The following is a 22,979-nucleotide window of genomic DNA, read 5'->3' on the forward strand; positions in this document are numbered from 1 at the left end:
GTCATTAGGAGTGGAAATGTCGACATTATCCCCCAACGCTGCTCTCTCTTTATTATTGACGCCCTGGACATCACCAAGACGAGGGACATCAGTATTCCCTTGGTCAGTCTGGATTTTTCGGGTGAGTCTTTCTGGTATCCAAAATGGGTTGTCTTCATTCTGTGGGAAAAACACAGATAGCTCCCCTGGATCTTATCAAAATAGGATCCGGGCCATACCATTTATTATCAAGGACATTTTTCCATTTAACCATCTCATTGGGCCTATCTGGCTCTGAACAATGACGTTCAGCCGCAGTATGGCCATGAGCATCAATATTTAAAAAATTGAGTGTAAAGAGTGCCATAGACACAGACACTCTTGGTACTCGGGGTAGAGTCTCCTCAATTCCCCTCTTCTGTTTTATAAGATAGGCTTTGAGGGTGCGATGCGCACGCTCAACAATACCCTGTCCTTGAGGGTTGTATGGAAGTCCAGTCAGGTGGGTCACGTCCATCTGACGGCAGAACTGTTGGAATTTTTGAGATGTATAAGCTGGTCCATTATCAGTCTTAAGGAGTTTGGGTTTTCCCCAAGCACTCCATGCCTCAAGACAATGTTGAATCACATGTGAGGCCTTTTTCTCTGGTTAACGGAGAAGCAAACATGATGCCAGAACATGTGTCAATGGACACATGGAGATATTGAAGTTTTCCAAAGGAAGAAACATGTGTAACATCCATTTGCCAGACCTGTAGAGGTCGAATACCGCGTGGGTTAATTCCCACATGAGGAACTGGCAAGAACTCACAGCAGCTTTGACATTGAGTAACAATGTCACGGGCTTCTTTTCTTGTCAAGGAGAAACGACTGCGTAATGTTTTAGCCGTCACATGAAAATTGTTATGAAAATTTTTTGCAGCCTCTACCGGGGATGATAGGGCAGCAGCCACCACTTTAGTGGCCTTATCTGCCAAATCATTTCCCAGAGCCATGGGGCCAGGTAGGCCTGAATGGGCTCTAACATGAGTAATATAAACAGGAAATCTTCTAGATAACAAAACTAATTGTATCTGCTGAAAAATATTGGCAACTCTACTGGAAGGCTTAATCACTCCAGCCACTTCTAAAAGATTTACTGCATTAACCACATAACAGGAATCTGACACAATACTAAGGGGTTCTAAAAAGGTTTTTAAAACTTCTAAAACCACTAAACATTCTACCACTTGAGGTGAATTTTCATTATATTGTTTGGATACCACTTTACCATTAGCCACATAGGCACCTATGCCAGTTTTTGATCCATCAGTATATACCACAATCCCATTTTTAAGTGGGTTTCTTACTGTTATTTGTGGAAACACAACAGATTGATTTTGGGCAAACTGTAAAATTGGATGTTTTGGATAATGGTTATCTATTTGTCCTGAAAAGGAGGTAACTAAAACTGCCCAATCATTAGATGTGGCTGCCAAGGTTTGAACCTGTGCAGCGGTATAAGGTACAATTAAAAGATATGGACTTCGCCCAAAGTGGGTGATTGCTGCTTTTAGGCCTTTAAGGGCAAGCTGTGCAATTGCATCAGGATACCAATCTATTATTTTAGCTGGGGATACGTTTGGATGGATTCACAACAATGGCCCATTCTGCCACAAAACTGCGGTTGGCAATTGTGCTGTCTTAAAGACACACAAACTGAAAGGCTGCGAATCCTCAATACGTTGTAATTGTGCATTCTGTAAGGCTTTTTCCACCTTTTGTAAGGCCTGGTTAGCAGCTAGAGTAAGAGCCCTAGGGGAGGAGATATGAGGATCTCCTTCTAAAATACCAAACAAAGGCCTTAACTCAGCGGAAGGAATCTTTAAAAAAGGTCTGAGCCAATTAATATCTCCCAACAGCTTTTGAAAATCATTTAAGGTATGGAGGTGATCTCTTTTTATCTAAACATGTAAATATAGATTTCTCTCAAAGGAGGAAATATGCGTGACATCCATTTGTCAGACCTGTAATGGCCTGATGCCACGAGGGTTTACCCCTACGTGAGTAGATAAAATTTGACAACAATCTAAAGGCATTATTAAGTAATCAGAATCATTTCCAGTAGAACCAATCCCTCTTGCAGCTCTAGGAATACCAGAGGAAGAAAAAACAGCCATGTAGGCTTGGCAAAATTATTAGTTGAGCTATTCTGTCCCCTTGTGATATAGAAAAGACAACTTGAGGACAAGAACAGAGAACCTGAAGTTCCCCTTTATAATCTTGATCTACAACTCCAGGGTAGACAATAAGACCTTGTAGGCTGCAAGAGCCTGCCTCTGTCATTATTGTCCAGTGGCTTCACCTGCTCGGGAGAGCGCCTTCCAGGCCCTAATAGCCTTTTCATCTGATTCAGAACTATTAAAAACTGGCTCCTTGAGCTCACCTAGTGATGAGTATAGGCTCCTTCTCCTAGAAACCTCCGCTGATTGATCTTTTTTCTTTTCTTTTTCCTTCTCCTTCCTTCCAATCTCTCCCCAGGTATTCTTACCTGACCTAAACTTTTCCTTGGGTTCAAGACCCTTGGAAAGGCCTGTATACTTATTCTGTGCACCATATTTCCTCTTTGCTCCTACTCTCTCTCCCCGCTTTACTTCTGATAGATTGTCCTGAATTTCATCTAGAATTTTCAGCCCTATCTTAATCACTTGATAACATGTGAAAAAGAACAAAAGGGCTCCTAACACTAGAAAAAGTTCAAGGCCAAACATACCTTGTAAAGCTATTTTCCACTTTACTTCTGATAGACTGTCTTGAATTTCGTTAGAAAGTTCAAGACCAGACTTACCTTGTAAAGCTGTACTCACTGGTACTCCTGTTCCCCAGCTGAAGAGTTTTGAATTCATGCAGTTGAATCCTTCTCAACAGTCTGTTTTACGGGAACCTTTATTACCGTGACCCGCAGTTCTGGTTCCGGAATGAGGGATCTTCCTTGCGCCGGTCCCGAGTTTTCTTGTATTTTCTCGTCCCGGATTTCAGCACCAACTCTTAAACGCGTTTTCACGACCGGCCAGGAAGAACACAACAAACCAGAATCTTCTGCGGCAAAACTTTATTGCTTACATCTTCAGGAGCAGGAGTGCAAGCCCCCAAGCCCAAAAACGAAAGCCCCCCGCTTACATCTTTAGGAGCCAGAGCGCCAGCGCGCCAGAGCGCCAGCGCCAGAGCGCAAAAGCGCAAGCAAGAGAGCGCAAGTAAGAGAGAGAATGGCGGAAACCCCGTCCCCTTTTAAGGAGAATTATTCTTTGCCTAGGACGCATCACTCCCTGATTGGCTGCAGCCCATGGCCGAGTTGACGTCACGGGAAAGACAGAGTACATGTAGTGGTAAAATACCCTTGGCACATGCGCAGATTATTTGTTTACCACTTAGAACACAGGATGTCAGCGCCATCTTGTGACGGCGAATGTGGGGGCGGCTCCCAACAAGGAACTGCCAAACTGATATTCAGAGTGGTTGTATTAGCTTGCAATCCCACCAACAATGGAGGAGTGTTCCTCTTTCTCCACATCCTCTCCAGCATCTACTGTCACCTGTTTTTTATCCATCTCATATACATTTACCAAATCCAGATACTATGGTGGATGGAAACAAGTGCTTTCTGACAGAAGCCTAATAGAGCTGTCTCCTGTATCTGCCAGTGCCTGACAAATACAGAGGTGGATTGAGCACAGGGTCCCCAATGGAGGAGTTTGAGAAAGGACCTAAGGAGCTGACGGGGTTTGCAATCCCAGAAGAGGAAAAACAATATGATCCAGCTAGTACCCCTGGAGCTCCCAGGGATGAAACCACCAATCAAAGAGTACACATAGAGGGACCCAAGGCTCCAACCACATATATAGCAGAGGACGACCTTGTTGGATATCAATGGGAGGAGAGACCCTTGGTCCTGTGAAGCTTGATGCCACAGTATAGCAGAATGCTAGGGCAGGGAAGCAGGAGTGGGTGAGTTGGTGAAGAGGGATCGGGTGGGAGGGGCTTTTCTTGGAGGGGAAACTAGGAAATATAATATTTGATGTTGGAGAGGTCGTGGAGAAAGAAGAACACTCCGTTGCTCGTGGGACTGCAAACTGGAACAAGCACGCTAGAAATCAATCTGGAGGGTCATCAGAAAATTGGAGATAGATCTACCTAAAGACCCAGATATACCACTCTTGGGAATATACTCAAAAGATACTCCACCATGCCACAGAGGCACATGATCCACTATGTTCATAGCAGCCTTATTTTTGATAGCCAGAAACTGGAAACAACCGAGATGTCCCATGACAAAAGAATGGATATAGAAAATGTGTTTCATTTATATAATGGAATACTATTCAGCTATTAAGAACAAGGGCACCCTGAGTTTTGCAGGCAAATGAATTGAACTAGAAAATATCATCCTGAGTGAGGTAACTCAGACCCAAAAGGACATGCATGGTACATACTCACTAATAAGTGGATATTAGACAAAGGGAAAAATGTATGGAATACCTAAGATACAGTCCACGGAACTCAAAAAGGTCAAACAAGCTGAAGTGTCCAAGTGAGGACACCTCAGTTCCACTTGGGAGAGAGAAGAAAGCAATCACAAGTGGGGAGGGAGGGAGGGACCTAGGCGGGGAAGGGGACAGGGTGGGGGCAGTGTGCCGGGGAAAGAGGAACCTGGTCTGGTATTGTGTGAGGGAAAAGGACTGAAGCCCTGAGGGCCAGCAGAAAGCATGGAAACAGGCAATCTCAGGAAATAGGAGGTTGGGGGGACCCTGCAGAATGCACCAGAGACCTGGGAGGTAAGAGACTCTCAGGAATCAAAGGGAGGGACCTTTGATGAAATGCCTGACAGTAGGGAGAGGGAATTTATAGAGCCCACCTCCAGCTGGAAGACAGGGCATCAAGTGAGGGATGGGGTTGCCATCCTACAGTCACATCTCTGACCTATAATTGTTCCTGTCTGAATGAATTACAGGGATGGAAATAGAGAGGAGCCTGAGGAAAAGAAGGTCCAGTGACAGGCCCAAAATGGGAACCAGCTCAGGGGGAGGTCCCAAGGCCTGACACTATTACTGAGGCTATGGAGTGCTCACAAAAAGGGACCTAGCATGACTGCCCTCCGAAAGACCCAGTAAGCAGCTGAAAGAGTCAGATTCAGATATTTGCACCCAACCAATGGACAAAAGCAGCTGACCCCTGTTGTCGAGTTAGGGAAAGCTGAAAGAAGCTGAGGAGAAGGGCAATCCTGTAGGAGGACCAGTAGTCTCAATCTGGACCCCTGAGATCGCTCAAACTCTGGACCACCAAACAGGCAGCATACACCAGCTGACATGAGGCCCCCAGCACACATACAGTAGAGGACTTCCGGGTCTGTGTTCATTCAGAAACAATGCACCTAACCCTCAAGAGACTGGAAGTCCCAGGGAGTTTAGAGGTCAGGTGGGGTGAGGGGTGGATGAGACGGGGGCGGGGGGGGGGGACACATGTCAGGTGGAGATGTGGGATGTGGAACAGTCAGAGGGTGGATGGGGGAATGGAATATAGAGTATAAAAATAAATTAATTTACAATAAAAAGAAATTTAAAAAATTTAAATAAAGAAAATATCTAATAAAAAATAGAGGGGCTCATATTGACTGACGGTAGTAATAATCGACATGAAGAATTAGCCACTGCATTTTCGAAATTTCATAAACTGCTCATCTATTCAGTTTTAACTTGCTGTATCCAAGCCACTAACTGAAATAATGTCATAATGAAGAAAGGTTTATAAGACTTGATAGAGAAAGAACGCAATTGCTTGCCCAACTTACAAACGAAGTAGACTTTAATTCTGCTGAAAGAAGCACTACCTCCTCTTTCATTTTACAAGGGGAAGAAAGCACTGGGGTGTCTCTTTTCTTTGTCCAAAATACTAGAGTATTTGAAATGCTGTCAGTTACAGGAGGATGCAGTTACTCCATAAGCCCGGATAGTTTGCCTCTACACTGCCAAAATCACTCAATTTATTTGTTCCTTTTTCTGCCTGTTTTTTTTTTTTTTTTCTGAAGTGGAAACATTAAGGCATGCCAATCTTATAATTAATATAACATTATATATTTTATATAAAAATATATTCAATCTTATCTTATGGAATACACGTTGGTAAAGAAATAATTAAACATTTCAACTTTGAGGTATATAACAGAGAAACCAAATTTTACCCAGTAGTTTATGTACTGTTTTTCCACTCTCTCAAACAATTACTGATTTTAGTGTCTTTTTTTATAGTTGTTTTAGGTTCATCTCTGTTTCTGTAATACAATGCCCTCACAAAAGTGATTTAGGGCAGAAAAAATTTATTTCATAATTCCAGGTTATGGTCTCTCATAACAGAGAAGGAAAGGTTGCTGGAACCTAAATAGCTATTCAAATTCCACTCACAAATCTGGAACATATAAAAATGCATATGTACTTACTGCTTTGCTCACTTTCTCTACTGTTTCACAATTTAGGACTCAACCCCAGGATATGATGCCACCCATTTTTAGGCTGGATCTTTCTACATCAATTAACATAATCAAGACAATCTCCCAGAGACATGCTCACAGGCCAACCTGGGGAAAGCATTCCTTCATTGAGACTCTGTCCATCTGTCTGCGAGTATATATTTATGAGCATGTATCCATATTTCCTCCTATAGCTTAACCTAATCTCAGCTATGGTTTGATAATATTGTTATTCTTGTTACATATAGCAAAAGTTAGTATCAGTACTATGGAAAGCATCTATATAATTCTTGGAGGGAAATAAAAATTAAAACACAGTAATACTTTCACAAAAGCTTTATAATTCCAAGACAAAATGACAATGCATGGGGTGTGTTCTGACTACAGCTATGGTTATTAAAAAAACCTAATTCAAGTGGTATGTTTTCTTTTCATATATATATATATATATATATATATATATATATATATATATATATATACATATATATATTAGAGTTTTTAATATCTAACTTATTAATATTTATTTTTCACTTAATATTAATAGGTCTTTGTGCCAAATAGACATGGCTAAATTTTTTATTTCATTGGAAACATATAACTAAATTTGCAGAATATGCATGACACTACATATACAAGGAGTCCAGTTATTGAAATAATATAAAGAAGTAACTTAGAAAAAATTTATGTTGCCACAAAATAATCCAACTTGAAAGGTAAATTCATTAATTCAATTGTAACAACTTTCAAGCATATGATTAATCCTCCTATTTTGTAACGCTATCAGATTTTATTGGCAGTTTAGATCAATTTCCTATGTACAGCTTCTGCTGCTTCATTGCTTGAAAGAGCATCAAGAAATTACTTCTTCAATTATGATTGGCTTCTCATTATAAATACTAATTGGTCAATAAACATTCTGTCATTATGAGACACTCATGCTTGCTCATTAGTGGTGGTTACTAAACCTAGCTAAGCACACTCAAGCCTTCCAGAAAAAAGGCTCAAAATAACTCATTATAAATCTGTGTCCAAGAGAGAAAACTAACTTCCCTTTAATATTGCAATCTCATATTGAAAACTCATCACTTCATTTTAACATTATAAATCTTTCATATTTATGTTTAAAAGCTAAACATCATTCTTCAAACAAAATATAATTTGAGTGCTACTCAGGGGGACAGAGTGTGTGCTTTGCTATTTTGACTTAAATTTCCATCTTGGCTCACTTTCCAAACTGGCACCAGTAGATGCAAATTTTGCTATGCTTTTATTTGTTTTTGTTTTTGTTTTATTTAATATTACTGCATTATCAATCCCCTTTTATACTTGTAAATGAGAAGATAGAGTGCTTGACATAGCCTACTAGTCATCTTGCTAGTTCTTTCTCTAGATTAAATGTAGATGGCTAGAACTAGGATGATTGAAAAATAGAAGGAAGGCCACAGTACTCCCAGTTGAAAATGCTTCTGATCAAACATATACAAACATCCTTTTGTCTACTGCCAACACATTTTGAATCCCTAGTTTACATTATAGACTAAAATTAATTCCATTTATATAGATGAGTCAAAACTTAGAAAACATGATAAATATAGCCAACCTAGTAGAAAAGAACTAATGATAGGTGTGACAAAGGACAAAATAATAAAAAAAACTACCAAAGATTAGAATTAAAATATTTAATGAAAAATTATAAATGCCAATAAAAATGATATATTTTAAAGAAATGCTCATGGAAATATTAAATTATCAAATATTTTAATTAAAAGTTTCCTTCCAAATGTGAAAGAGATAAAGACATTCAAATCTATTGAATAAAGTATCAAGGATGTATGTAAGTATCCAATAAATCAGAAGAAATCGAATGTATACTAATTATAGAGAAACATTTATTGTTATTAATACATTAAAACATTAAAGTGAAAACAAAGTTCTCTTTGTAAGCTTTAGGTTTATAAATGATATTAATTATGATCATATGAAGGTCTGTAATTATAAAAATCATTGTGAATAATTAGGTTTATGTATGAAGGACATTTTAAGAAAAAACTTAATATTTACCTAGGGGAAGGTATAATCAATACCACATATGGAGATTTATACACTATGATATTTTGATATATGATAATACAACCTAGAAACATCCTAACTGCCTACTGCTATGATTCTGATGTCTCCTGAAGGTCCATGCTTACTGGCTCTGTACCCAGAGTGATATTCTTGGGATGCCTTTGGGCATGCAAGAAGTTGGTCTAATAGAGAGTTCCCTGGAAAAAGATCATAAGACTATCCAACTGTTCTCTTCAGCTCTGAATCTTGTATCCTTGGGTGTAAAAGTGAGTGGTTTGCTCAATTACCTATTCTCATCAAAACATACTAATCTTGCCAGACCCTATGGCCTTGGGTCACTAATTATTGGAACAGATTCTTTCAAACTCTGGGCCAAAATAAATCTCTTATATGTATAATCTAATTGCCTTTGGTCCTTCATTACAATAACCCAAAACTGTCTAATATTATAAGTAATAGAATATTGGCAAAACTAATAGTGGTATATCTAATAATTCAATCCAACTTTGTCATTAAAATAATCTCATAAAAGATATTTTAAAACATGGGAAGACATGCACAATTAGTTTTCTGAAATAGATCATAAGGTTTTTTGAATATCCACACATCCATGTATGTTGGGAAAAAATACTAACCTATTAGATTTTACTTCCTTTTGGCTTTCTTGAATTATGTTTTTCATAATTTATATTTTTCTGCAAATTACATCCCAGTGATTACCTTTCTCTCCTTCTCCTCCTAGTCTCACTCTTACTAATCCCTTTCACCATTACCTCCTCTTCTCCTTAGAGAAGGGGAAGCCCCACCTTGAGTACCATCCCACTTTGGGACAGCCACACCAAGCAGTACTAAGCACATCGTCTCTTACGGAGGCCCAACCAAGCAGTCAAGGGAAGGGAAGGGAATGCAATGCCAGGCAACAGAGTCACAGACAGGCCCTGCTTCAATTGTTAGAAGACCCACAGGAAAACTAAGCTACACATCTGCTACAGATGTATGGGGGCCTAGGTCCAGTCTCTGCGTGCTCCTTGCTTTGTTGTCCACTTTCTGTGAGTCACCATGTGTCCAGGTTAGTTGACTCTGTAGGTCTTCTTGTGGTGTCCTTGACCCCTCCAGCTCGCTCAATTTTATCCCCAACTTTTCCACAAGACACTCCAAGCTCTGCCTGATATTTGGCTATAGGTCTCCACGTCTTTTTCTCATCAACTACTAGATCTAGCCTCTCAAAAGAAAGTAATGCTAGGTTCCTGTCTGCAAGCATAGCAGAGTATCATTAGTACTGTTAGGGGTTGTCTCTCTCTAGTGGGGTGGATCTCAAGTTGGGCCAGTCATTGTTAGGCCATTCAATCCTTTTCTACTCAATTATTATTCCTGCACTGAAAGGAAATAAAACTGTAATTCATGTAATGTATGTTAAATAGCCCAAAGAGTTGTTTCTGAGCTTTGAAACCTGGGGCTGAGAACATAGCAGAACAGACCAGGACATGCCCGGGCAAGCCCATCGCCTCCCTAGCTGCCACCCCTCTGACCTAAGTTAAATGTTACAGGCTGCTGATGTTTAAATGGACCAATCATGTGAAACCGCGCCAATTCCTCCCCCAGCCCCACTCCTTTTCTATAAAAACCCCTAGCTTCCAAGCCTCGTGGTCGAATCCACTGTCTCCTGTTATGTGAGATATGTTTCGACCCGGAGCTCCGCCATTAAAAAACCTCTTGTTGTTACATCAAGGTGTTGTGTTCTATTCGTGATTCTTGGGTGCACGCCGAATTGGGAGCTGAGTGGGGGTTTCCCCACTGAGTTCTTTCAGCACATCTTGTAGGCAGGACAGATTTTAGGTTGAAGGTTTTGTGGATGGGTTAATGTAAAAACTATGTATTACTTTTTCAATGTTAAAAGTCTCTGTCCTTTTATTTAGGTTTACTCTAAGCTTTAAAAATCTTGTTAATATTGCATAAACAGCCAAGCCTACAGTGGGGAGCATGGGAAATCTCTAGTATCATATTGAGGAGCTTCTGTTTCTCAAACAGAACATATTTAGCAGGCTGATGTTCAGTTTGAGAAGAGTTGCTGTCACATTTCCATAATAAAGGGACATGCTGGAGTACAGTGTGTCTCAGCCATATCATGATGTCAGCTGAACTGCAATCTGTCTCCTACAAATGCTGTACCTGTCCTGAAAAGACAGAATAAATTACATAGAATGGATTAAAAATTGTCAACCCCAGCAATGTCAAAGCAGTACTCTCTTTATGTTGTAATAATGTTTTGAGGTTTTGTTGTTGTTATTCTGGTTTAGTTATTTTATTGTTGTTTGGGTCTTTTCATTCTGGCTTCTGTTTAGAATTTTAGGAAAAAAATAAAAGAAAATACAACCAGAGGGAGGAAGCTAAGGTGAAATTAACCTTCTGATGCTCTTTATTAGGAGACAGAAACTGACAACCTCAGGCAGTTATGATGTAACCTTGAAGTAAGACAGCGTTGAGACACAGAATCTCATCTGAGACAGCATGAGGGATTCTTGAAGAGAGTGTGCCTTCAAATCAAGAGAAAGGGGTGGCTTTGAGTTCTGGGTTTTGCAGGAGACAGACCTTCCACACCACATGATCTAGCCCGGATTAGCCCATGTGCCAAGAGGCATGGAGGAAAGAACTAGGTAGGACCACAAATTTATCCTGCCTCTGCAACAGGGATGGAGGGCTTATCCCTCTGAAGCTGGAGATGGAGAGTATGTAGGGTTGTGGCATGTTTTCTAAGAGAGAGAACTCAGCAGTTAGAAAGTCTGCCATAACACACTCATCCTTCCTTTACATTTTCAAGCAGTAGTGGTTTCTTGACTAGGAATGTTCACACCCATAATCAGATTGAAGAGTATAACAGGTTTCTATTTTTCTCTTCACACCCAAAGAGCCCATTGTAAAGCACTGTGAAGAACTTATTAGCCAATGTTTTATATCTTTAGTTAAATACTTTAAAAGATTCAGAAAATAATAAAGCCTTCAACTCAGTTCCCATGAGTTTTGCCTTCTGGCATCCTTTACTTCAGGCATTCTCTTCTTTCAGTAAATATGAATGATCTATGTAGCCAACTATGGTGGAATGAAACTATAGAGAGTACATAGTGAAAGGCTACTGTGGCTTTCACATTGGTCTTCTGTATACACATTGTGAAAAAGGCAGGTGCTGTATTGTGTGGAACAATGAGATAGTGCATCTGCTGCCCGTTTCTCCTTCTATTCTAGCAGGTCTTTTGATATTTCATCTCCATCTGGCTTCCTGACTGTAACCTCTAATCTGAACAACTCGTTTTCTAATAGGGGCAGGGGTAATTTTAGCAATAAATAACCAATTCACTATCCAAAATTTAACCTCATAAGTATAAATATTGAAAGTTAAAGTCATAAGGAATCATACTATTTTTAATTTACCTAAAATGATTATATATATATATATATGTATATATATGTATATATATGTATATATATCAATACTTCCCCACAAAAGCTGTAAACCCTATAACCCCAGTACCAGGCATGAGAAACCCTCTTTCAAGTTACTGGTCAAGGGAATCTGAAGTAGGAATTTCTGAATTGTTGGAAATTCGGTTGTGTCTCATGATATTTTTCTGGAAGCTCTCATGCGAGAGAGGATGTTTTGCTGAAGCAGACACATGAGAGTATGTTTTCTAAGGCAGATACATGAGAGGGCGTGTGATATTTTGCTGGAGCAGACTCTTGAGAGGGAATGTGATGTTTGGAAAGAGTATAAATGGAACTCCATACACAGGGAGGGCTTGCTCTTACATTGTGACACCATGGAACACTTTGCTGGTCTTCACTAGTCTTTGCTGGACTTCACTGGCTAAGCAATGATTTTCTCATCTCACTTCTTTGCTGATCTCCACTTTGTAGAGAGAAATAATTTTTGTGGTATTCTAGCTAATTTTGGCCACTTCTACTTACCTTTGCCAATTTGGCAGAGCCTTGTAGTTTCTTCTGGATTGTGCTGCCACTACTGCTTTGTGTTAGGTGTTTGCTATTGGAATGGACTACTGGTACCCTGACAACAAAGATTGGAATTGCCCCCCACCCCAACCAAAGAACTACTTCTAAACTGGTCTATAACCCTCTTGTACTATTAACCATCTTTCTACCCTACCTTTGGTCGGTGGGCTAAAAGGAAGGTTGAAGCATTTAAGAACACTAAATAAAGCAAGTTTTAAAAAAATCTAAGCCTACAGGAATCTAAGACACTCCCAAATCAATGTAGGCTATTGTTGTAGTCCTTAGTTGCTTCTAAGAGTTTGAAGATAAGTTTTTACTGCTGAAGACACCATGCAGTTTGAACACACTAGCTGGATCTGACATGAAACATTCCTCCTTAATGTCTTGGTTCATAGTGTGAGAAGGTACTATACAATATGCCAAGGGAAGAAAGCAACCATACCTAAGTATGAATCCTATGAACCGCAACAGTGGCCATTATGGCAAGGTACAATAAAGGCATTCATATACTGATGTAACCAATTGGACTAAGGGCTCACTCAACAAGTGGGAAATCATGCCTGGTACTGGAAATCTACCCAAGTAGCCATGACCAGTGAGGTTATAGACTTTAGAGGAGAATCTGTTACCAAAACTTATTAAACAGCACAAATCACAACCGCAGTCTAAAATTCTTATCTTTGTATCCATAGATACATGTAGCTCTCACTCAAAAAGGCTTCTCAGACAACATTAGAGAAAACCACAACTGTTCTTGGGTAATCCAGTAATCAATGGATACCTCTACAATAGAATTCTTGCATGTAAGAATCAGTGGATATCACCAAAAAAAAAAAAAAAAAAAATAGGGGGAACAGAAAGACTGAAGACTCAGTGAATCAGGAAGTCTGCTATGAGATTTTTGTCTTCTAGAAATGACAAGGAGGCTACATCCATAATACCAAAAATATGGCTGCCTAAATAAGATCTGAACAAGGACAAAACCAATAGACATGCTAACTAGGGAACTATCCCAGGGTCCCATTACTAGACAAAGAACTATAGGTAACTAATGACTGTGGATAAAGGGAAAATTAGTCTTCCCCAGAAATGATCTCTATAACTAGTTATCTAACACTGTAAGCTCTGAAGTCAAATGTGTGTGTGTGTTTGTGTGTGTGTGTGTGTGTGTGTGTGTGTGTGTGTGTGTGTGTAACACTAAATGGACACAGAAATTACATTCATGCATTTATATGTATGTAAAAGAGCTCATGAATTTGAGAGGGAGCAGTGTGGAAGATACATGGAAATATTTGGAAATAAGAAACATACAAGGGGAAAATTATGTTGCTGTATTTGAATTTTTAAAAAACTCTGAATGTTTAAAAAGATGTTTATCTGGCCCAACAAGACGAAAATATTTACATTTCCATTAGATAAAAGATTGGGTCACTTATTGTGGCATGTGATCATGAAAAGGAAGCTCAATCTTAGGATGAAAAAAAAAGACTATATGACAAAGTAGTGAGGACCCTTATGCCACTACTGAACCATGAAAATGACAAAACATATAAAATTATTGATGTTATGAAACAACAAGCATCTTTATCTTATGGTTTACATCAGATGCGATAAAGACCCCTAAATGGCTCTAAATGTACACATAGGCTCCCAAAATGCTTTCATTGTCCCACTCAACATCATTCTTGTTCTACTCTTACACAACACTTATGCACATATCGTGCTGTTGAATATACAAAATAAGCTTAACCACAACATTTGTTCATAGTTCCACATCTTTACACTTGGTTTCTATTCTTCATGGGAAGCTCTCCCTTCTCTTGATGATTTCTTACTTTTTTTTTTTTAACAAATACACCTGAAGTCCTATCCTCATCTAAAACACAGCCATCCATATCTCCAGTTCCAACTGCAGAAGTCAGGTGGTAAGTACACGCAATAGGTTGTGACATTCTTCTAGTGCTTAAGAAATGATGATATCAGGGTCCTGTCAACAAAATCTTTCTGACATATGTAATAGTGTCTGGGTTTGGTGGTTGTATATGGGATAGATCCCTGGGTAGGGTAGTCTCTGGATGGTCTTTCCTTCCGTCTTAGCTCCGAACTTTGTCTCTGTAACTCCTTCCGTGGGTATTTTGTTCCCCATTCTAAGAAGGAGCAAATGCCTGGCAAATACAGAAGTCGATGCTCACAGTCATCTATTGGATGGAACACAGGGCCCCTAATGAAGGAGCTAGAGATAGTACCCAAGGAACTTACGGTGTCTATAACCCTATAGGAGGAACAACGATATGAATTAACCAATAACTCCCAGAGCTGTGTCTCTAGTTGCATATGTAGCAGAGGATGGGAGGAGAGGCCCTTGGTCTTACGAAGATCATATGCCCCAGTACAGGGGAATGCCATGGCCAAGAAGTGGGAGTGGGTGGATTGGAGAGCAGGGCAGGGGGGAGGTATAGGTGGCTTTGGAGATAGCATTTGAATTGTAAATGAAGAAAATACCTAATAAAAAAAGAAAAAATAAATGTAAATAGTTTAAAAAAAAAAGAAATGACGATGTATATCTGTTATTGAGAAATGAACCTGCTAAAAAATTGAACTAGAAAAGAAAGATAGCCATGATTTCAAATGTACAAGTATTTAAAATAATAGGGCTAGGAAACCCACATCGTGTTTACCATGTCCCAGGGGCTCTTGTGCAGACTTACGTTTATTAATTTATGTAATCCTCCTAATACTCTTAGGTCCACACAATCATCTCATTTGTGAGAGTGGAGACCCAAGAGTTAAACATACACAGCTAAAGCAGAGCCAGATTAAAAATCAGCAGGTTTGGTTCTGCATTTGTGTCCTTAACCATATGCAGAACTGCTTTAGACACTGCACAGAATAGGAGGTATAACCAGACCCCAGACCTTAGCACTACTGACTTCATAATGTAAGCACTAGATATCATCACCTTCCAACTTCCAAAAATAAAAACAAAGACCTAATCCATCAAAGCCCGTAGTTTTTGGCTTTTTAGAGCACCTAAAGTTCTGTTTCTGGTTAACTGTTCTTTTTAACTGAAGTATATCAACCCACATATGGTTGTGTGCTTATAAGCTCACTCTAAAAAAAGTTCAGGGCTACACAGGCATTCCAAACACCTAGTGCAGTCACCAGCCAACTGACAGAGGTTTTTTACTGGCTTAAACCCATGCCTGATGTGGCTTTTCTTGTGAAGACCCACAACAGTCGGTATTTGATATTCTTCAGGAATTTTGTTAATTTTTTTTTATGTTATGCATACATACTAGTTTGTTCACTTGTGCTCCACTTGGTTTCCCCACTCTTACATTATTAATAAACCCCTGCCTAGGGAATGGAACCACGCATAATAGACTGTCTTTCTACATTAGTTAATAAAGACAATCTTCTCACATATGCCTACAGACCAATCCAATGCAGCCAACTCCTTGAGAATCTTTTCCAAAGTTATTCTAGGTCGTGACAAGTTGACAAAACTAACTGGCACATGATCTCAGAAAACAATGGAAGGATATACAGAGGGGAATAGGTGGGGGTTGCCAGAATGAGGAAATTCAGTGACCAGAGAATAGTATGCATAAAGAAAAATAAAAACAGTTCATTACAATAATGATATGGAAATTATCCTGGCTATGGCTAGAGATGAGGCTAAATGTAATCTGAAGCCAGAAAGTTCAGTCTCTCTCATTCAGCATATGTAAGTGTGAGCTTGACTATATCACACAGATAACAGGAAGCTTCCCTCAAAAACCTGTGTTTTGGAATCAGGTGTCTAGAGAAAAAGCTGCTGCTACATAAGAACACATGTTGGAGGAATCATTTTTAAAGACAATGGGGGCAGAGGGTAGAAGGACTGCATTTTCTTAGAGTAAAAATCAGCATGGCCTTGAGGCATCTGTAGGGCAGAAGTGGGGGAGAGATGTCAGAAGACTTTTGGTGGTGTGGATCTGGAACTTAGAGGCATCTTAGCTAAGGAGGGGTAGAGTTGAGAGTGTTCACACATTACAGCAGTTAGATATGAGTGTATTCATTCTTCTCGCATCTTTGAGGCATAATGCCTAATGTGTCAATTTAAGAAAACAATAGTTTATCTTGGCTCCTGTTTTCAGAGGATGAGCTCTAGCTCATCCTATTTGGGAGACTTGTCATCTCAGGTCACAGCACCAGGTGACCAGGTTCACATGACAATTAACCAGGAAGAACAGACTTGAACTAAGGGTAAGTATGACCTTCAAAGCCCCTTCCTAGTAACTCATATATACCATCCAGGCTCCACTTCTTACTTTATCCCATGTTCTCCCAAATAACCCCATAGCCTGGAGACCAGGTGTTCAGATCATGGGCCTATGGGGCATATGTCACATTCAAGCAACAGAATGAAGGATGATGAGATAACCTAGATGGTTAGAAAATTATTCGGGTAACCATCAATGACACACTGAAGTTCATCTTGAACAGTTAGCGGATTCCCCGGGCATGTCCCCTTAGCAGAATCAGATATACTGACTTTCTTGACATTATCATATGGTCAGATACTATAAACTTTTACTGGGCAGACTTGTTAATTCATGGTCTAATTATTACAATAACAACACCCTCTTTCTGTAATCGCAATCCTGGTTTGACTACTGGACTGGCTGGTTTTGTGTGTCAGCTAGACACAGGCTGGAGTTATCACAGAGAAAGGAGCTTCAGTTGGGGAAATGCCTCCAGGAGATCCAGCTGTAAGGCATTTTCTCAGTCAGTGATCAAGGAGGAAAGGCCCCTTGTGGGTGGGACCATCTCTGGGCTGATAGTCTTGGGTTCTATAAGAGAGCAGGCTGAGCAAGCCAGGGGAAGCAAGCCAGTAGAGAACATCCCTCCATGGACTCTGCATCATCTTCTGCTTCCTGACCTGCTTGAGTCCCAGTCCTGACTTCATCTTGTGATGAACAGCAGTATGGAAGTATAAGCTAAATTGCTGGGGCTGGCCTGTGGCTCTCATGTCTGGGTTTGAGCCTGGGAGGCATCTTGGAAATGAAAGAAAAGAGTGAATCTAGGCAGGTAGAGAGAGAAATGGAGCCAAGACATTATTCTGATCAAGATTCAAATGTTCAATGATAATCTGTATTTTATAAAGAGGGAAGCCCATTTCCCAGTCATGCCAAGTTCCTTGTGAACTTGTCAGAACTGCCTTTTAGCAGGAAAATCACAGTTCTCCAGAAGATCTTGGAGAACAGGTTCAGCCTCAGGCAGGTAGCAGGCAGTGTAACATCAAAGGAGAGTGATGAGAAGCAGCACAGCAGGTGGCTCTGCCTCATTGGTCTGAACCAGCCTGGCTATGCTGGAAGGAGGTTACACTGAATAAACCCTTTCTTCCCCAACTTGCTTCTTGGTCATAATGTTTGTGCAGGAATAGAAACCCTGACTAAGACAACTACCATATGCTACTCAGTCTTCAGAGTTCAAATCATGTTTTTACTATAGGAATGAACTATTTTTGTGACTCTCCTTTGGTATGTGACTGCAAGACTGGACATTTTGAAGCATTATTAGGCTTTGTCTTGAACTTGATATCTTGAGAACTATATAAATCATCATCCCATGTTCTGTCCTGTATCTACTCACATCTGAGCATGTGGGGAGCATCAGACTCAAAGACAATCCAAAAGTCTAGTAGATGAGCAGACAATTTTAGTAATAATCTTTCCCAGGGTCTTAGACCACTGATTTCTCTATATGACTTGTACCCCATCGTGCTTCTGTTTTGATTATTGGTTATTTTATTTATTTACAATTTAAATGTTGCCCCACTTCCAAGTTTCACCTCTGCAATCCCCCATCCCTTCCCCCTCCCCCTGGTTCTATGAAGGTGCTCCCCCATCCACCCATCCACTCCTGCCTCATCTCCCTAGCATTGAAAGTATAACAAAATAAAAACAAAATTCTAGGCCTTTAGGTCCAGGCTTGGGAATGTGGCCTTTGTAAAGGTATGCTAATCATAAAACAGATAGCAACATTCCTCCACCCACCCACTTCCTGGGTTCAAAGAGTGCTCATTCAAAGAAAGTCACCCTGACCATTACTGGAACCTGCAATGCAAAATGTGCTATTGTTAGGGGCTCTTAGAAACTGTCTTGAGAGTTAACAATTACCAGGTATTCCTTGTAACTCTTGTAACTTTGCACTTCCTTGTGACTCTTAACTGGTATCTTTGGTATCTTCCAACAACGCCCTCCCCACTTCCTTGAGTTGTGGTTTCTTCCTTTAAATACTCCCTTATCCAGCTACTCGGGGCGCCAAGGTCCTCTACCCCTGTGTGGTGTGGGCCAGAGAGCGCTCTTGAATAAAAATCCTCTTGCAGTTTGCAACAAAACCGTTTCTTGTGGGTGATTTTGGGGTGTTGCCTCTCCTGAGTCAGAACGTGGGGGAGTCCTCACGTTGTGGGTCTTTCAGCATCCCCCTATGCTAGGGCATCTAGCCACCACCCCTATGCTGGGGCATAGAGACCAAGGGCCTCTTTTAAGGCATTTATTATTGCTATAACAGCAGTTACTTGCAAAGCACCAATCCATCACTAATTGTTGCTTTGAGAAAAGATCTTGAATGTATTTTAAAGGTTCTTCAAGAAAAGTGGTGCCATGAAAGTGGAAATGGCTGTATCAAAGGCAAGTTTGTGAAAGTGAGTATTGGAAAGGAGCTTACTAAAATTTCCCATCTACTTATGAAGTATCCACCCACTGAGTAATGGCATGTGATATGGTTGCAGCAAGTAAGGATTCAACCTACATTTGGATCAATGGAGATCAAAGCAAGATTGCTTGCATAATAAACTGTAGACCTGTAAGTTTAGGAACAAATTAACAGAAAGTAACATATTTTTCTAGAGAGATCTCTTCACAAATGTGGATTCAGCCACATTATGATTACACATATCTGAAAGAGATGGCTATATTCTTTATACTGTTTCTTCTTCTCAATTTGGTGGAGGAATCATGGCTCTATCAGAGTTATTTGGGAGAAATTAAATAGTATTACTTATGTGTGATTAACTAATAGAGTCGGGGCCTTTTATGATGCTGGAGTTATACCACTTTCCCATAGAAAGGCAGCAAATGCATCTCTGAAAAGCAGTACAGCAGGCTTTGTATGAGAAGGTGGCTGCTCTTTCTCTGCTATCAATCCATGTGCATTCTCTTTATTACCCAAAAATGCATGGAACAGGGAAGACAAAGTGGCTACCAAACAACAGATGATTATATCCCCAACCAGGCATGTCAATCTGCAGCCCACAGGCCTTGTGTATTCCAGGATGACTGTAAATGTCACCCAACACAAAACCATAAACATAACTTAAACATGATATTTCTCTTTTGTAAGTATTTTATAACTCAATTGTGCATGTTTCAAACTTGAATTTTGTATCTTACAGCATCTTGACAGGATATCAAAAGTTTGCACAAGCCTATGTGAATGGATCTCCTTATATTCTCTTTTAAAGCTGTGAATATATAAAATATTAAGTTAGATACTGTGTGCCTCCAGTTCTAATCACCAAGGCATGATCCTAGGGTATTTTGTCTGCAAAGATTCTTTTCTAACATCAGGATGAAAGACTTTAGAAACCCTTAAAGACAGGCATTTTAGTATTAAAAGGAATTGAGCTGTTTGGAAAGTGGTTAATCAAGTCTGAAGGCATGAAGTTGTCAGCGTTACAGAAGCTGTATTGATCCACTCCACATGGGAGCCTATGGGAATAAATGCTGGTTTAAAGTAAGATGTTAAGTATGGGATGGATGGAAGGTCTACCACAATTTCTATTGCACCATAAAGAGAATGGTAGCAAGTCTAGAATATGGAGGTGATATGGGCATTGCCTTCAGGAATAGTAAGAGAAGGCATAGTAGGAGGAGAACTTATATTTATTCTTGGGGGTTTCTTTTCTTTTTGTTTAATGCTAGAATCAAGCATTGTATCACAAGTGGTTTGTTTTTATTCTGCTTATTTTAAGTATAGTTCACTGTGTATTTAAGGGATATAATATGATGGCAAGAAATATTTTTAAAAACACATAAAAAATCAGTTACTGGAAAGAAACACAAAAGAAAACCTGCTATGGTTTAAGACCACCTTGAAATGTCTTACATAGGCTACAGCAACATTCTTGATTATGTCTACTAGTCAATAAGATCAATGTATTTGGCAACAACACTCAAGCACAGGACCAATTCTGCCAATATTTTCATCCTCAGTATTCCATTTCACCTCTTACCTTCTGATGTTCTGGGAAGTATTAGTAATAATTGCCAAGCTGAGACACTGTCAATCAAATTGTCCATTTTATTAATACTGAGCATAAATTATCTATGAAAATCACCTTTTGGCCCATGATAATCACGTCATGGGTTTTGATTCATCCGTACACATGTAGAGATGGCATTCAAGGCAGTTGGATTGACACAGGACATATTTGTGCTATACAATAGTCATTCCACATGGGTGTTGCAAGTTCACTGGAAGCCACAACGAGCCATACAATATTCAAATTTACTCCTTATCTTGTCCTTTTCCAAGTAAATGCATTGTATGTAGGGGAGAGAAGAATGTATTAGCTTCTCAAAATAAGGCTATATTCCTATGTAAATAGAATGACCTCAGTGACTCTTGGAAGTTTACAATGCCTGAATTTCAAGGTAACTTAAAGACAGATATACTTCATGGAAGTGGCCAGCCTTTCTGTAGTAGAAAGCTCTTCAGAGAAATAAAGTATCTTTAATGTCAGTTTACAAAATGGTTTTTAGAATCATATCCACAATCGCAAAGAAGAGAATTTGGGCAAGATATGTATTTATGAGTTTTTTTTTCTCAAATGAAATGATGAATTTTCTGGACAAGCTCAATGCTCTAACTCATTTTCTTCCTCAAATGCCTCAAGATATGATCTGAGACAGAATAAATTGATCTGAAGGAATGCTGGCTTAAGAAACTAAAATATCCATACCCAGGACGATAAAACAGCCATAAGAAATAGAAATACATTTTATAGATATGGTGAAACACATCTGCTTGGGTAATCATTTTAAAATAAAGCAAGGCTCTGCTTTATTGATAGCATCTAGAATCCAGCTCTCCACTTAGAATCTGTTCAATTCATAAGGGCAATAGACTCAGTGTTATATAATTGACTGGGGTCAAATTAATATTTGAAAAAGAAGAGAAAAGGTAGCCATAAAATGCTTTTAAAGCAGAAAGAGTTTGAGACTCCTTGAAGTTAAATATGGAATGGTACCAGAATGTCCAGGTCAAAAATGCATCTGAGAATTAGGAGAAATAAATTCCAGAAAAACTGAGTCATTTTCTAGTCACACTGGAAACATGACAATCGTAAAAAATAAATAATTTTAGAGATTAAAAAGTGAATACCATCTTCCTTACTACCCCAGTGGAAGCTGCTGAGGGCTCCAGAGTGTTCTCTACACCACAGGAACTCAGGATCACCTTGGGATCACTGGAACAGGGACAAAGGGACCCCGCCCAACCAGAGGCTGGGATCCATTTAGGTCGGAGCCAGCCCCTCCATCTTCTTCATGAACCAGGCCGAGGACATCTAGGGCAACAGAGGACTCTCCACGCCACAGAACCTCTAGCACACCCAGGACCTCCTGATCACCTGAGAACACTTGGGCGATGGAAGCAACAGGGACTGCTCAGGCTTTTATCCATAGCCAGGAAGCAGAGCTGAGACTTAGACCCCTGGGCACATTCCTTGCCAGAGGAGAGTCAGCCTAAAGGAAGGGTTCTGACCCCAGAACTCAGGAGGTAGATCAGAGCGCCAGACTTCTGGACACCTGCCCTGCAAGAGGAGAGTTTGCTTTCAGAGAGTGCTCTTACCTCTGGAACTCAGGTGAGAGTTGGACTCCCAGGAGTGCAGACAGAGGCTAACAGAATCACAGGAGGATCAAGCTCCAGCCAGAGACAGCTTGATCATTAACACCAGAGATTTCCAGATGGCAAAAGGGAAACATAAGGATCTTACTAAGAGAAACCAAGAACACTGGGCATCATCAGAACCCAGTACCCATACCATGAGTCCTGGATACTCCAGCACACCTGAAAAGCAAGACTCGGATATAAAATCATATCTCATGATGGTAGTAGAAGATTTAAAGAAGGGCATTAATAACTCACTTAAAGAAATACAGAAGAACAGTGCTTAGAGGTAGAAGCCCTTAAAGAAGAAGCACGAAAAATCCCTCAAGGAATTACAGGAGAATACTGCAAAACAAGTAGAAGCCCTTAAAGAGGAAACACAAAAATCCCTCAAGGAATTACAGGAGAACACTGCTAAACAGGTAGGAGTCCTTAAAGAACCACAGGCAAACACTGACAAACAGGTAGAAGAAACACAAAAATCCCT

The sequence above is a fragment of the Mus musculus genome, chromosome 10, assembly GCF_000001635.26.
Source record: "Mus musculus strain C57BL/6J chromosome 10, GRCm38.p6 C57BL/6J".
Lineage (NCBI taxonomy): Eukaryota > Metazoa > Chordata > Mammalia > Rodentia > Muridae > Mus > Mus musculus.